This window comes from Adiantum capillus-veneris, chromosome 16 (assembly GCF_014529385.1).
Source record: "Adiantum capillus-veneris isolate H3 chromosome 16, ASM1452938v2, whole genome shotgun sequence".
In the NCBI taxonomy this organism is placed as follows: Eukaryota; Viridiplantae; Streptophyta; class Polypodiopsida; order Polypodiales; family Pteridaceae; genus Adiantum; species Adiantum capillus-veneris.
This window is the reverse complement of record NC_140946.1, coordinates 113,589,079-113,601,244: the sequence shown is the minus strand read 5'-3', so window position 1 is coordinate 113,601,244 and position 12,166 is coordinate 113,589,079.

Here is a 12,166-nt window from a genome sequence, read left to right as displayed (position 1 = left end):
TCATGTCCCCTTGCTCTTTCTCTCCTACTGTAAATGCACTCTCCTCTCTCTTTGACTATAGCACACAAGATTGTGTCTCCTCTCACATGCTCTCTCTCTCTCTCTCTCTCTCTCTCTCGCGTGCTACTACCGGGAGTAGCAAGCCCCAAGGTGTAGTGCTGCAGAGGCTAGGCAAGGCGTACATGTGGGTGAGGGTTATTAGCTAGGCCAAAAACTAAGGGGGAGAGAATATTAATAAAATGTATAGTATCTTACTCTTATAATTGAGAGAGGCAAGTAATGAGGGCTTTAGAAGGGCCATGTGTCAAAAGCCTAATTGGTGATATTGAATTTTAAAATTGACAAAAGGGTAACATTCCTTAGGATGGCATCTATTCATCTATGAGACTCTTAAAATTTTCAAAAGCCTCAAGGGGGGGGGGGGGAGAGAGAGAGAGAGAGAGAGTTCATAATAGTGCTCTTGAATGAGAAGAGCGATTTGTCTTAGGGCCCATGTCACACTAAGGCACGAAAGTGCATGTCACATGTAAGAACTAGGGAAAATTAGATTGAAGATCCTCCTCCCAACCTCCCTTTATATAGGCGGGCTTCTAGCCCCTTGCCCTAGACAGATCCCCTGTCCACACTGTCTAGCCCGACCCTTGGCCGTAGTCCATGACCATCCTAGTTCTTAGGTTACAGGACCCTTGTCCTAACATTACTCCCTCCTTGAGAAGAGTTTTCGTCCTCGAAAACAAAAGTGGGAAACTTCTTCTTAAGAACACTAATGTTTTCCCAAGTGGCACCTTCTTCAGGTAGGTCTTTCCACTTGATTAAGGCTTGTTGTCGTACGTGATGTCGTGTACGCAACTCATTGTAATCCATAACACGTTCAGGTTGATGCGGTAAGGTAGGAGGTTCAATGTAATCAACCAAAACCTATTGGTCAATGACGTTGTCGTCCCCATGTAACCGCTTTCATAGACGGTGTGAGCGGGATGAAAACACACACAGCGCCTCTATAACGACCCGACACACACTCTTGGGAAGATACACACACACACTATGGGGCACCACTCGGCTTACACAACACACCTGGCCGAGACAGGGAACACACCTCTGGAGTGAGAGGAGAGAGACTATCCACTTGCCCACTCCACACAGAGACACACACACACACACACACACACACAAAAACTCAGCTCAAAAGAGAAGAAATTCTGATGTTTAGATACAAATGAGCTTGGGCCAACACCAATGGGGCAAACAGCTCACACAATATGGGTACAAGATACCAGATACAATCACAAATTGGAGAAGAAGCTTCACTCACCGGAGAAGATTACACAGAAAAACAGCAGAAAAAGAGTGAGGAATTTGGCAAAATGGACAGCGCCATCGCGTCCGGAACGGCCCAAAACCCCAGTCTACAATGTCAAAGTGCTCAAATCCGACCTCGGATGAGCAGTTTAGGGCCAAAACAGGCTCCAAAATGGGCAAAAACACACCTGCGGCTGTTCCTCCTCTCTTCTCCACGTTTTTTCTGGTCTTCTCTCTCTTTTTCAGTTCCCACACTTAGCTTTATTAGTTGGGCACCCTTGGCCTTTTAGATGACCTCAAACGGACCCCGAACAGGCCAAAAACTGACCTCGCAGTGCATAGTTGTCACCTTTTTGCATCATTCGCACACCTGGCACTCAGCTTTTTTCCAATAATGCATCTCGCCACCACGTGAAGTGGACCCAAAAAGTGGTCCTAATGATGACCTTTCTGCGTAACTCTCACAAGAAAACACCCACGTTGTGTCCGTCCTCATCTGCGTGCAAATATTGACCTCGTTCGCCCTCCTGACGCCACTCGATGCCATCTGACGCACCTGCTTACCTCATGTCGTCGGCCCGCGGATAGCTTCCTCGAGAAGTTTTACGTGCTACCAACTCCTCCTCATTGTAGAAAAAACACAGTGGTACTGGTAATAGTGAAAATCGATGCACTATGTACATGCTATCCTAGCTGTACACATGTGGGCCCCACATAACCACCTGGCTAAGGAAAATGGGCAATCCTTTATTTGATGCACCATGCATGTATATGTACATATGCGCAATCCCTTGCTCCAAAAAACTCCTGACATAATTTGCCCATCCCCTAGCCTGCTAGATCATTCATGATCAGCAGCAGCAAAAAGAGATATTCATGCCACCTGGATCCCATACAAAAACACTTTGCATTCCCTGCATCAAAAGATTAATCAAGGTTTCACCTGGTTCCCAAGGAAAACCATACATCAACCTTGCATCAAGAAAACCATCAATTACTTTGGCATAGACCGGCATGTGCAAATATATCTTCTTTTCCATAGCTGAGAGGTCTCCACCGATCATCTGTGTCATTAATTCCTGCTTCTTTGACAACTCAACCTTGGTTTGCATCAGCCCTTGAATCACTTCATAAGGCCCTTCACTTTCATCTTCAACTTCATTCGCAAATGCGACTAAACCACACTCCTGGATTTCTTTATCCATCAAAAGAAATGCAACATCAGCATCCTCATCACTGCTGGTAGTGCTATCACTGTCCTCATCTGTCACCGTGGAAGAGTCTTCATCACTAGACTCATCCTCATCTTCATAAAGCTCCTCTAATCGTTTCCTTGTGTCCATATTATAAAGCTTCTTGGTACCTGTCTTTCCATAGAGGATAATCGTACCATGTCGCCAATCTTGAACAGCTCCCACTGCACGTAACCATGGTCTGCCCAGTATAATAGGATATGCTCCCAACCCTGCTGGCATCACATGAAAATCAACCACTGCCTTTGCATCATATGCCTCCACTTCTAAGCTCTTTACAACACCCAAGCATTTTACTTTTTGATGGTTTGCCAATCTGATCCGAAAACCTGACACCCCAGCCACTGTGAGACCCATCTTCTCAACGCATGAGTGTGTTATGACGCATATTTGGGCTCCGCCATCCACATAACCTTGTCCCAAATTTTTCCTTTTATGCCACACATCTACTATTGGACAAATGTCTGGTAGCTCGTCCATTGCCAACACCTTCACTGAACCTCTCTCTGGCTCTTTCTCCATTGGGTTAACCATCCTCTTCCACTGTCGCTTTAGCTTAGGAACCATTTCTATGAGCTGCCCAAAAGTAACATCTGCCTTCCTGCTCGTCAGATCCTCCTTCAAGTCATAGCTTAATTGCCCATCCCCTAGTGGAAAATCTGAAACATGAAACTTTCGACGAGCTCTCCTTTTCCTCTTGGCCTTGACATCCTCGCCTTCATGGATCTTTCCTTTCTTCTTACTAGGACCTGGGGCACTTCTTCCTTCCTTATCCTCTGTGGTCCTCTTCCCAATAGGCATCACTAATGTATCCTCTAGCTTTGATGCCTTCTCCAAGGTGACTACACTTAGCACTTTTGTCTTTCCCTTTTCCTCCTGGGTCAGTCCACTGGTTCCTTCGTCTCCCTTAATTTCGATGCCATAATCATTTGATCTAGTTAGCACCTGTCTTGGCAATGGATACATGTCTCCCCCCATCCTTGGTGGCTTATCACATTGCGGGCTGATGTGACCCAACTCTCCACAATTATAACATGTGGGCGTCTGCCTCCAAAACCTACTATTACTTTGTCCAGCACCATTCCTAGGTCTTTCTTCACCTCCTGGCTGATTTGCAAACCGCCCTCGACCTCGATTATTTCCCACTTGACCTAGCATGTTTAGGCTGAGATTCTTCATCAGATCAACCACTTGCCTCATGTCTTGCCTTAGGCCATCATCTTGCACTGCTGTAGTGACCACTGCTGGCATAACCTGAGTAGTAACAGGAACCACTGGTTCATGATGAACCCCTGACATGCGCCCTTGTAAAGACTCTATAGGCTGAAATTCAGACCTCATTGGCAAAGACTCCACCCCTAACTGGCTCATTTTCCTCAGCTTCCACTCTTTGTTCCTTGCTACCTCTAGTGCATCTTCATATGTCCTAGGCTTCTTTAGCTCCACTCTCCAACGTATATTCTCCCAAAGACCAGCCAAGAACCTGTCCTTCTTCATCATGTCAGGCGGGGGTACCTGTGGTGCTAAAGCCTTGCACATTCGCTCCCATGCCAATGAAAACTTACGTATGTACGCATCTACTGGCTCACCTTCCTTTTGCACCAAAGCCTGTACTTCTTGCCACACTTTGTCAGGGTCTTCTATCTTCACAAACTCCACTTCCAATCCATGCCTTAGATTGTCCCAACTCAATCTTATAGGTGGATCAGCCATACGCAACTCCTCTTCAAATGCTTTGGACCAAGCTCGTGCATCACTCTTCAAACAAATTTGGAGAAGGCGTAACATTTGCGTAGGGTCATGAATCTGGTTGCTAATGCAGGCAACCTCCATCTTTTCCAAAAATTCTTCCACATCTTCATCACTTCTTCCATGAAACTCGGGATAAGAGAAAGCCATGGCTACCCAAATTATGATGCTTTGAGAACCCCTTCGAACACACGTGCAAGAACCCAAAACTTTTCACTTCCCAATCCCTAGAAACTTCAATGGAGCTCAACTTTAGATAAGGACAAACACATGCACATCAAATGAGTTTTCATAGTTGATCATCGGAATGACAACAGGCAAAGGACATTCCAGGATCTCTCTCAATCTTCTTGGCCCAAACATAAAGACTATGCGCTGCTGGAAAAAGATCTTCCTGGACACATGAACATTAATCTGAATTCTTTGCGTTAAATGAAAAGGAGTGAACTGAGGGCCATTTTGATCATCCATTAAAGCCAACCATGAAGCTCCCAAGAAGGCACACCTGACTCAACCTTTGATTTTGCCAAAATTTCAGCAGCATAACAGCATAAATGGCTCAAAATACCAAAAAACCAGCCATCATAACTTGGGAAAATTTCGACAGAGTTTCCCCAGAAGTAGAGCAGTAGGAACCCAAAATATAGACTGTCTATGTATGCATAAACTGTCAACAATAGAACCCGAGCATCAAGTAGGACTCACTAGTACATAGCCTATGGCGAGGTCACGAAAAGGGTGCTCCAGCTACCTATATCACCGAAAGGATCTCCACATTTGAGAATCCCCCAGCTCAATAAAAACCTCACGCTATCGACCCTCACACGAAAGCTAATGCAAATCGCGTATAGTCAAGTCTCAGAAATGACTATCTTCCAGACCAAGTCTCAGAAATGGCTGGGACTGCCAAATAAAACCATATATGGCTCCACAAAGGCGTACAATGGCAGTTTCCACAAGTAACATACAATCCAACAGACAATGCGCTCAAATAGGCGCCAAGTGATGCATTCCCACAACAACTGCAAGTGACATCACTGTACTCCAGCTACCTGTACCTGTGTGAATCACATGTACCTGTCCCTGTCCCTGTTCCTGTAACCTGTAACCTGTAACCTGTAATCTGTAATCCCGAAGCTCGAAGCTCGAAGCTCGAAGCAGAAGGTACTCGAAGAAGATCCTCCGTGGGGGCGCCAAAAGAATGTGAGCGGGATGAAAACACACACAGCGCCTCTATAACGACCCGACACACACTCTTGGGAAGATACACACACACACTATGGGGCACCACTCGGCTTACACAACACACCTGGCCGAGACAGGGAACACACCTCTGGAGTGAGAGGAGAGAGACTATCCACTTGCCCACTCCACACAGAGACACACACACACACACACACACACACACACAAAAACTCAGCTCAAAAGAGAAGAAATTCTGATGTTTAGATACAAATGAGCTTGGGCCAACACCAATGGGGCAAACAGCTCACACAATATGGGTACAAGATACCAGATACAATCACAAATTGGAGAAGAAGCTTCACTCACCGGAGAAGATTACACAGAAAAATAGCAGAAAAAGAGTGAGGAATTTGGCAAAATGGACAGCGCCATCGCGTCCGGAACGGCCCAAAACCCCAGTCTACAATGTCAAAGTGCTCAAATCCGACCTCGGATGAGCAGTTTAGGGCCAAAACAGGCTCCAAAATGGGCAAAAACACACCTGCGGCTGTTCCTCCTCTCTTCTCCACGTTTTTTCTGGTCTTCTCTCTCTTTTTCAGTTCCCACACTTAGCTTTATTAGTTGGGCACCCTTGGCCTTTTAGATGACCTCAAACGGACCCCGAACAGGCCAAAAACTGACCTCGCAGTGCATAGTTGTCACCTTTTTGCATCATTCGCACACCTGGCACTCAGCTTTTTTCCAATAATGCATCTCGCCACCACGTGAAGTGGACCCAAAAAGTGGTCCTAATGATGACCTTTCTGCGTAACTCTCACAAGAAAACACCCACGTTGTGTCCGTCCTCATCTGCGTGCAAATATTGACCTCGTTCGCCCTCCTGACGCCACTCGATGCCATCTGACGCACCTGCTTACCTCATGTCGTCGGCCCGCGGATAGCTTCCTCGAGAAGTTTTACGTGCTACCAACTCCTCCTCATTGTAGAAAAAACACAGTGGTACTGGTAATAGTGAAAATCGATGCACTATGTACATGCTATCCTAGCTGTACACATGTGGGCCCCACATAACCACCTGGCTAAGGAAAATGGGCAATCCTTTATTTGATGCACCATGCATGTATATGTACATATGCGCAATCCCTTGCTCCAAAAAACTCCTGACAACGGATTACATGAAACACCGAATGAATGCAAGAATGTGATGGTAGTAATAGTTTGTAGGCACGATCATCGACTCGCTTGATTATTTTGATAGGCCCACAATATCAGGGAGATAATTTAGGTGTCGGTCCAGTTTTCAGACTTTCTGAATGTTCTGGCACACGTAAAAATACTTCCTCCCCTTCTTCGAAGGTAACTTGCCGACGTTTCTCATCAGCGTATCTCTTATACTGATCCTGTGCTTTCCGGACATTCTGACGAGCAAGTTTCAGAATATCCATGTGGTCTTGGAGAAAATCCTTAACCTGTTGGAGTTTTTTGGTTGTTGACAACCCCACCGTAACTGGTGACCTAGGTTGAAACCCATACATGAGCATAAAAGGACTAAAACCTGTTGTGACATGCTTAGAACTGTTGTAGGCAAACTCAAGGATAGGTAAGTATTCTTCCCAGTATGACTGTTTTTTGCTAACGTATGCTCTTAGCATATCCTCTAGCACCTGGTTAACCCATTCTGTTTGACCATCCGTTTCTGGATGATCGTTGTACTGAGGTTGAGTTGTGTACCCAATCGTTTAAATACAGCTCTCCAAAAGTGGTTGTTAAACTTGGGATCACGGTCACTAACAATGTTACTTGGCAACCCATACAATTTGTATAGATTGTCCACAAATAGCTTTGCTAGTTCCAGTGTCTTAACCGTTGATTTGGTCGGAATAAACTTACATAGTTTAATCAACCTGTCTACGACGAGTCATGACCTCCTATAGTGCTTGGTAAACCTACAATGAAATCCATAGAGATACTTTCCCATTTTCCATTGAAAATTTCCAAAGGATGTAAGAGTTCTCCTGCTTTCAGGCGCTCTGCTTTGTTAACTTGACATTTTTGGCAATGCAAGACATAAGCTTGAACAAAGCCATGTAGACCTGGCCAGTAAAACTATCGTCATACGAGAGAATAAGTTTTTCTAATTCCCGGGTGCCCAGCACTTGAACTATCATGACATTCATAAAGAATTTGGTGCCGAATGTCTGTGTCCATCGGTACACAAACTCTCCCCTTGTGGAGTAGGTACCCATTGTCGATGGTAAAATGCTTCCATCGTTGTAGTTCATCACTTGATAAAGGAGAACTAGGTGTGGAGGTTAACTGTACACTACCTGCATTGGAGTGAGAAGGATCCCTCTTTTGAACATGGCTCCACACTTTGGAATATGTTTCATCTTGCTCATATTTTCCCTTGAGAGAATCTAAAAATTCACTATGAAGTTCCATGAATAAGAGCGAATTAATCTCTGGCATTTGACTTAGAGCATTTGCCACTACATTGTATCGGCCTTTGCGATATCTTAATTTGGCGTCATATTCCTGAAGGATCTCGGCCCACCTGGCTTTTTGACCCTTTAAATCTGTTTGTTGTGTAAACCATTTGATGCTTTCATGGTCAAACACAATCTCAAACTGAGCACCATACAGAAAGTGACACCATGTCTTTAAAGCAGACACTATTGCATAGAGCTCGTGTTCGTAAGTAGAATAATTTTGATGAGCTGCATCCAGCTTCTTACTTTCAAATTCAATCGGGCGTCCGTCCTGTAACAGGACTACTCCAATAGCACAGTCACTGGCATCCGTTTCCAAAACGAATGGTTTCAAAGGATCTACAATAGCCAGTATAGGAGTTGTAGCTAATGCATCTTTGAGTGTTTCAAAATTGTGCTGTTGAGAGGAACCCCACTGAAAAGCTTTACCTTTGCCTTTTAGTTGGTCCGTCATAGGGACAGCAATGTGAGCATAGTGTTTAACGAACCTTCGGTAAAAACTGGCAAAACCTAAAAAGATCTATAATTCTTCCAGATTTTTAGGAGGTGGCCATTTCCGGATGGTATCCACTTTGGATTGATCCATGTAAAGGCCATGAGCTGAAATAACATGCCCTAAATAATGAATTTCCTCCTTGAGAAAATCACATTTAGATTCCTTGGCATATAACTTGTTTGTGCGTAACAACTCAAACACCTGCCTGAGATGTCGTAAGTGTTCTTCTTCAGAAGCACTATAAACTAGAATGTCATCGAGAAACACAATGACAAATTTGCCCAAATATGGCTTCAAGAGACTATCCATAAGTGTCATGAATGTTGCGGGCGCATTGGTTAACCCAAAGGGCATCACCAAAAACTCGTAATGTCCAAACCGTGTTCGGAATGCAGTCTTAGGTATATCGGCAAGCCGAATACGGACTTGGTGATATCCTGACCGCAAGTCGATTTTCGTAAAAATTCGAGCATGAGTTAGCTTATCAAATAACTCATCTACCCTTGGCAATGGGTATTTGTTCTTAACTGTAACCGCATTTAAGCCCCGGTAGTCTACGCACATGCGCATATTGCCGTCCTTTTTCTTCACTAAAAGGATAGGCGAAGCCCATGGTGAAGAACTAGGTTGTATAAACCCTCTGCTAAGGTAGTCAGCAAGCGTCACCACCTCAGCAGCCTCTGAGTGACTCATACGGTAAGGTGGTTTACTAACAGGTTTGCAGCCTGCAGTCACGTCAATGCCATGTTTTACTGAGCATGTCGATGGTAAACCTGATGGAAAATCATTAGGAAAGACATCTTGAAATTCCTTTAATAATTTTTGTAATTGATTAGCAATGTTTGCTTGTGTAGAATTAGCAAGTGGTGGAATAGAGAAGAGAGAAGCATGCGGCGTTGAGGAATGCTCAACAGACTCAATGTTAGAAAGAAAATGAGACAGTGAGTAACACAAGAAAACTTGTTCTATTTCATTATCAGAAACGAGCTGCATAAGCTCGGCAGTACAAATCAGTGGTGATGAAGGTATATCCTTTTCTCCTAGCAACAACACATGTGTGCCATGGGAATCAAACATCGAGTTGTTGTGCTCATAGCTACGCTTCAATGATGGTCCTAGGCTATGCAACCACTCCCTACCAAGAACCACATCAGCCCTTTCCATGTTCATAACTTGAAAATCCAAACAAGTAGAGTACCCTTGTACTTCCAATGGAACAGCTCGGCATTGAGTATCCCATATTTCAGTATCATGTCCGTTCATCATTGCTACCTTGTAGCGGTGGGTACTCGGAGTTTGAGGCAGTTTGAGCTTTTTCATCAATCCATAATTGATGAAATTGTGAGTAGCACCGTCATCTACCAAGATGTGCACCTTGTGCCCTTGCAGATATCCATGAATACGTACTAACTCATGTGGTCCAAAGGTTTGTTGCCACATGGAAGCTGTGAGACAGCATTCATGCACCACCTCAGTGTGTGTTACTTCCACTGTGGAGAATTTTGAGGAAGACTCAAGAGGTAGTAGTTGCACCGTGTGCACTGCTTTCTCCTTCCCCTGAGCAACAGATTTCCCCTTGGGACAATCCTTTTTGTCATGGCCTCTTCCTAAGCATTGAAAACATAGCTTCTCTTTCTTGGCTTTATCAAAATCCTCAGGAGAGATAGGACCCCTGGACCCCTTGGGTTTTTTAGATGCATCTAAATTAGCAACTAGAAAGTTTCTTTTATTGTGCCCATACTGAGTGCGTGTATTAGCATGTATACTAGCAGGCACGTTACTATTATGTGTTGTCTTATCATCAGGGTCATCATGAATATGTGCTTTCACTATGGCTTCCTGAAGTGTTTTAGGGTCCTGGGACTTGACATACTTCTTAATTTCTGGAGTCAAACCTCGTATGAACCCTCATACTTGTTGAAAGGTATCCAAGCCTTCCAACTTGAGGATGACGTCCCGATAGTGAGAGATATATTCAAGGAGTGATGGATATTCGTGCATGGAACACGTGTCCCAAGCAATCCAATTCCGATTGGCCTCGTTTGTAGGCAAAAATTCCTTGCTAAACATTGCTTCAAAGGCTGCCCAACTCTGTGGTATGATGTTCTTCTCCTTGAGAGACATCCACCATTGTAGGCCTTGCCTTCCAGAGTTAAACTCGTTTGCAGATCTCTAACTACATTCGGAGTACGTTGTAAGGCGTGAATTCCATCCCATTTACTGAGAAAGATGTTCACTGCATCCTTATTGCGGTCTCGGTCTTCGCCCTTGAAAATTGGTGGTTTAAAATTCTTCAACAAGTCATCTACCTCTTTGGCAGTGAGAGTATGCAGTGTTTCATTAATTGGGCCTTGCCCTTGTGTTCCAACGTGCTCATGCATGTGGGTGTCGGCAGGACTCTTAGTCTACTGTTGCATTAATTGAATGACTAATGTGGAAAATTTAGTAACATTTTCATTTAAAGCCTTAAAATTTTCATCCATGACTATCATGCGTGTCTGAAGTGCACGAAATTCTTGAATATCAAGCAATTCATAAGTATATTCTCCTGCCGTAGCGTCGCGGGTACTCTCCTTGAGAGGATCCAGCCGCGAGCCGTCATTGGTAGGATCAGGAGTACTTTGCTCAAAATCGAATGTCAGGTTGATATCTGAATCCATGGCGACACGGTGCAGTGAAAGAAGTACTCAAAAAAAATACGTGATGTGGGTAGCAGTTGCCAAGTATAGGTAACTCCACTTGTGCGTCGTAGCACCTGACTGTCGAATAAAGAAGAATTTGCACAAGCGACGTAAAAATCGAACTCCGCACAATCACCCATGGTTCAAAAGATGACTGAAATCATGTAGTGTAGATGGTTGAAGCGTCACCGTTGTGAAGAAGCTTAATTATTGAAAGCTTCAGCGATTATGTTGCTTGAACGCCAATTGAAACTGTCGCAATTGTAAAAATATGTAGGTTTCTGGAATTTTTTTGCAATAACTGAGCGTAGCTGTAAGTCGTGGGACTCGATGGAAATCCGAGATGGCTTGTTGCTTGCCCTGCACACCAAGGCTCTTGCTTGTGATTCCTTGCTTGTGGGAAGGGCCACCAACAATGCCAAGGCTCAAAATTGCTTGTCCAATGGCCTTGCCATGTGAAAATAACGCGGTTTTTTGAAGGAGAAAAACGCAGGCAGCGCGTAGAAACGCGAGCAGAGAGAGAATCTTGTGTGTGGCTTGGGGTAGCAGACGTTGTCCACGAGCTCTTGGAGGCTCACCCCCTTCACCAAGGCGCCTCTGTCAAGCCCAAGAGCGCCGTGTTTCATGCACCATAGCTTCTCTTCCAAAACGGGAAAGCATGCTCGATTTAGGCAGTCCCTTGCTAAATTTGGAAAAAACCCTACAAAGGCCACGGTTCTCACCTAAAGGCCCTACTTTTAGGAGCAAAAAGTGACTACACCTAGAGAGAGAGTGAAAGAGAGACTTCCTAGCTAATCTAAGCTCTGATATTAGTGTAAGAACTAGGGGAAACTAGACTGAAGATCCTCCTCCCAACCTCCCTTTATATAGGCGGGCTCCTAGTCCCTTGCCCTAGATGGATCCCCTGTCCACACTGTCTAGCCCGACCCTTGGCCGTAGTCCATGACCATCCTAGTTCTTAGGTTACAGGACCCTTGTCCTGACATCACGTGGAGGTGGTAGCCATTCATTTGC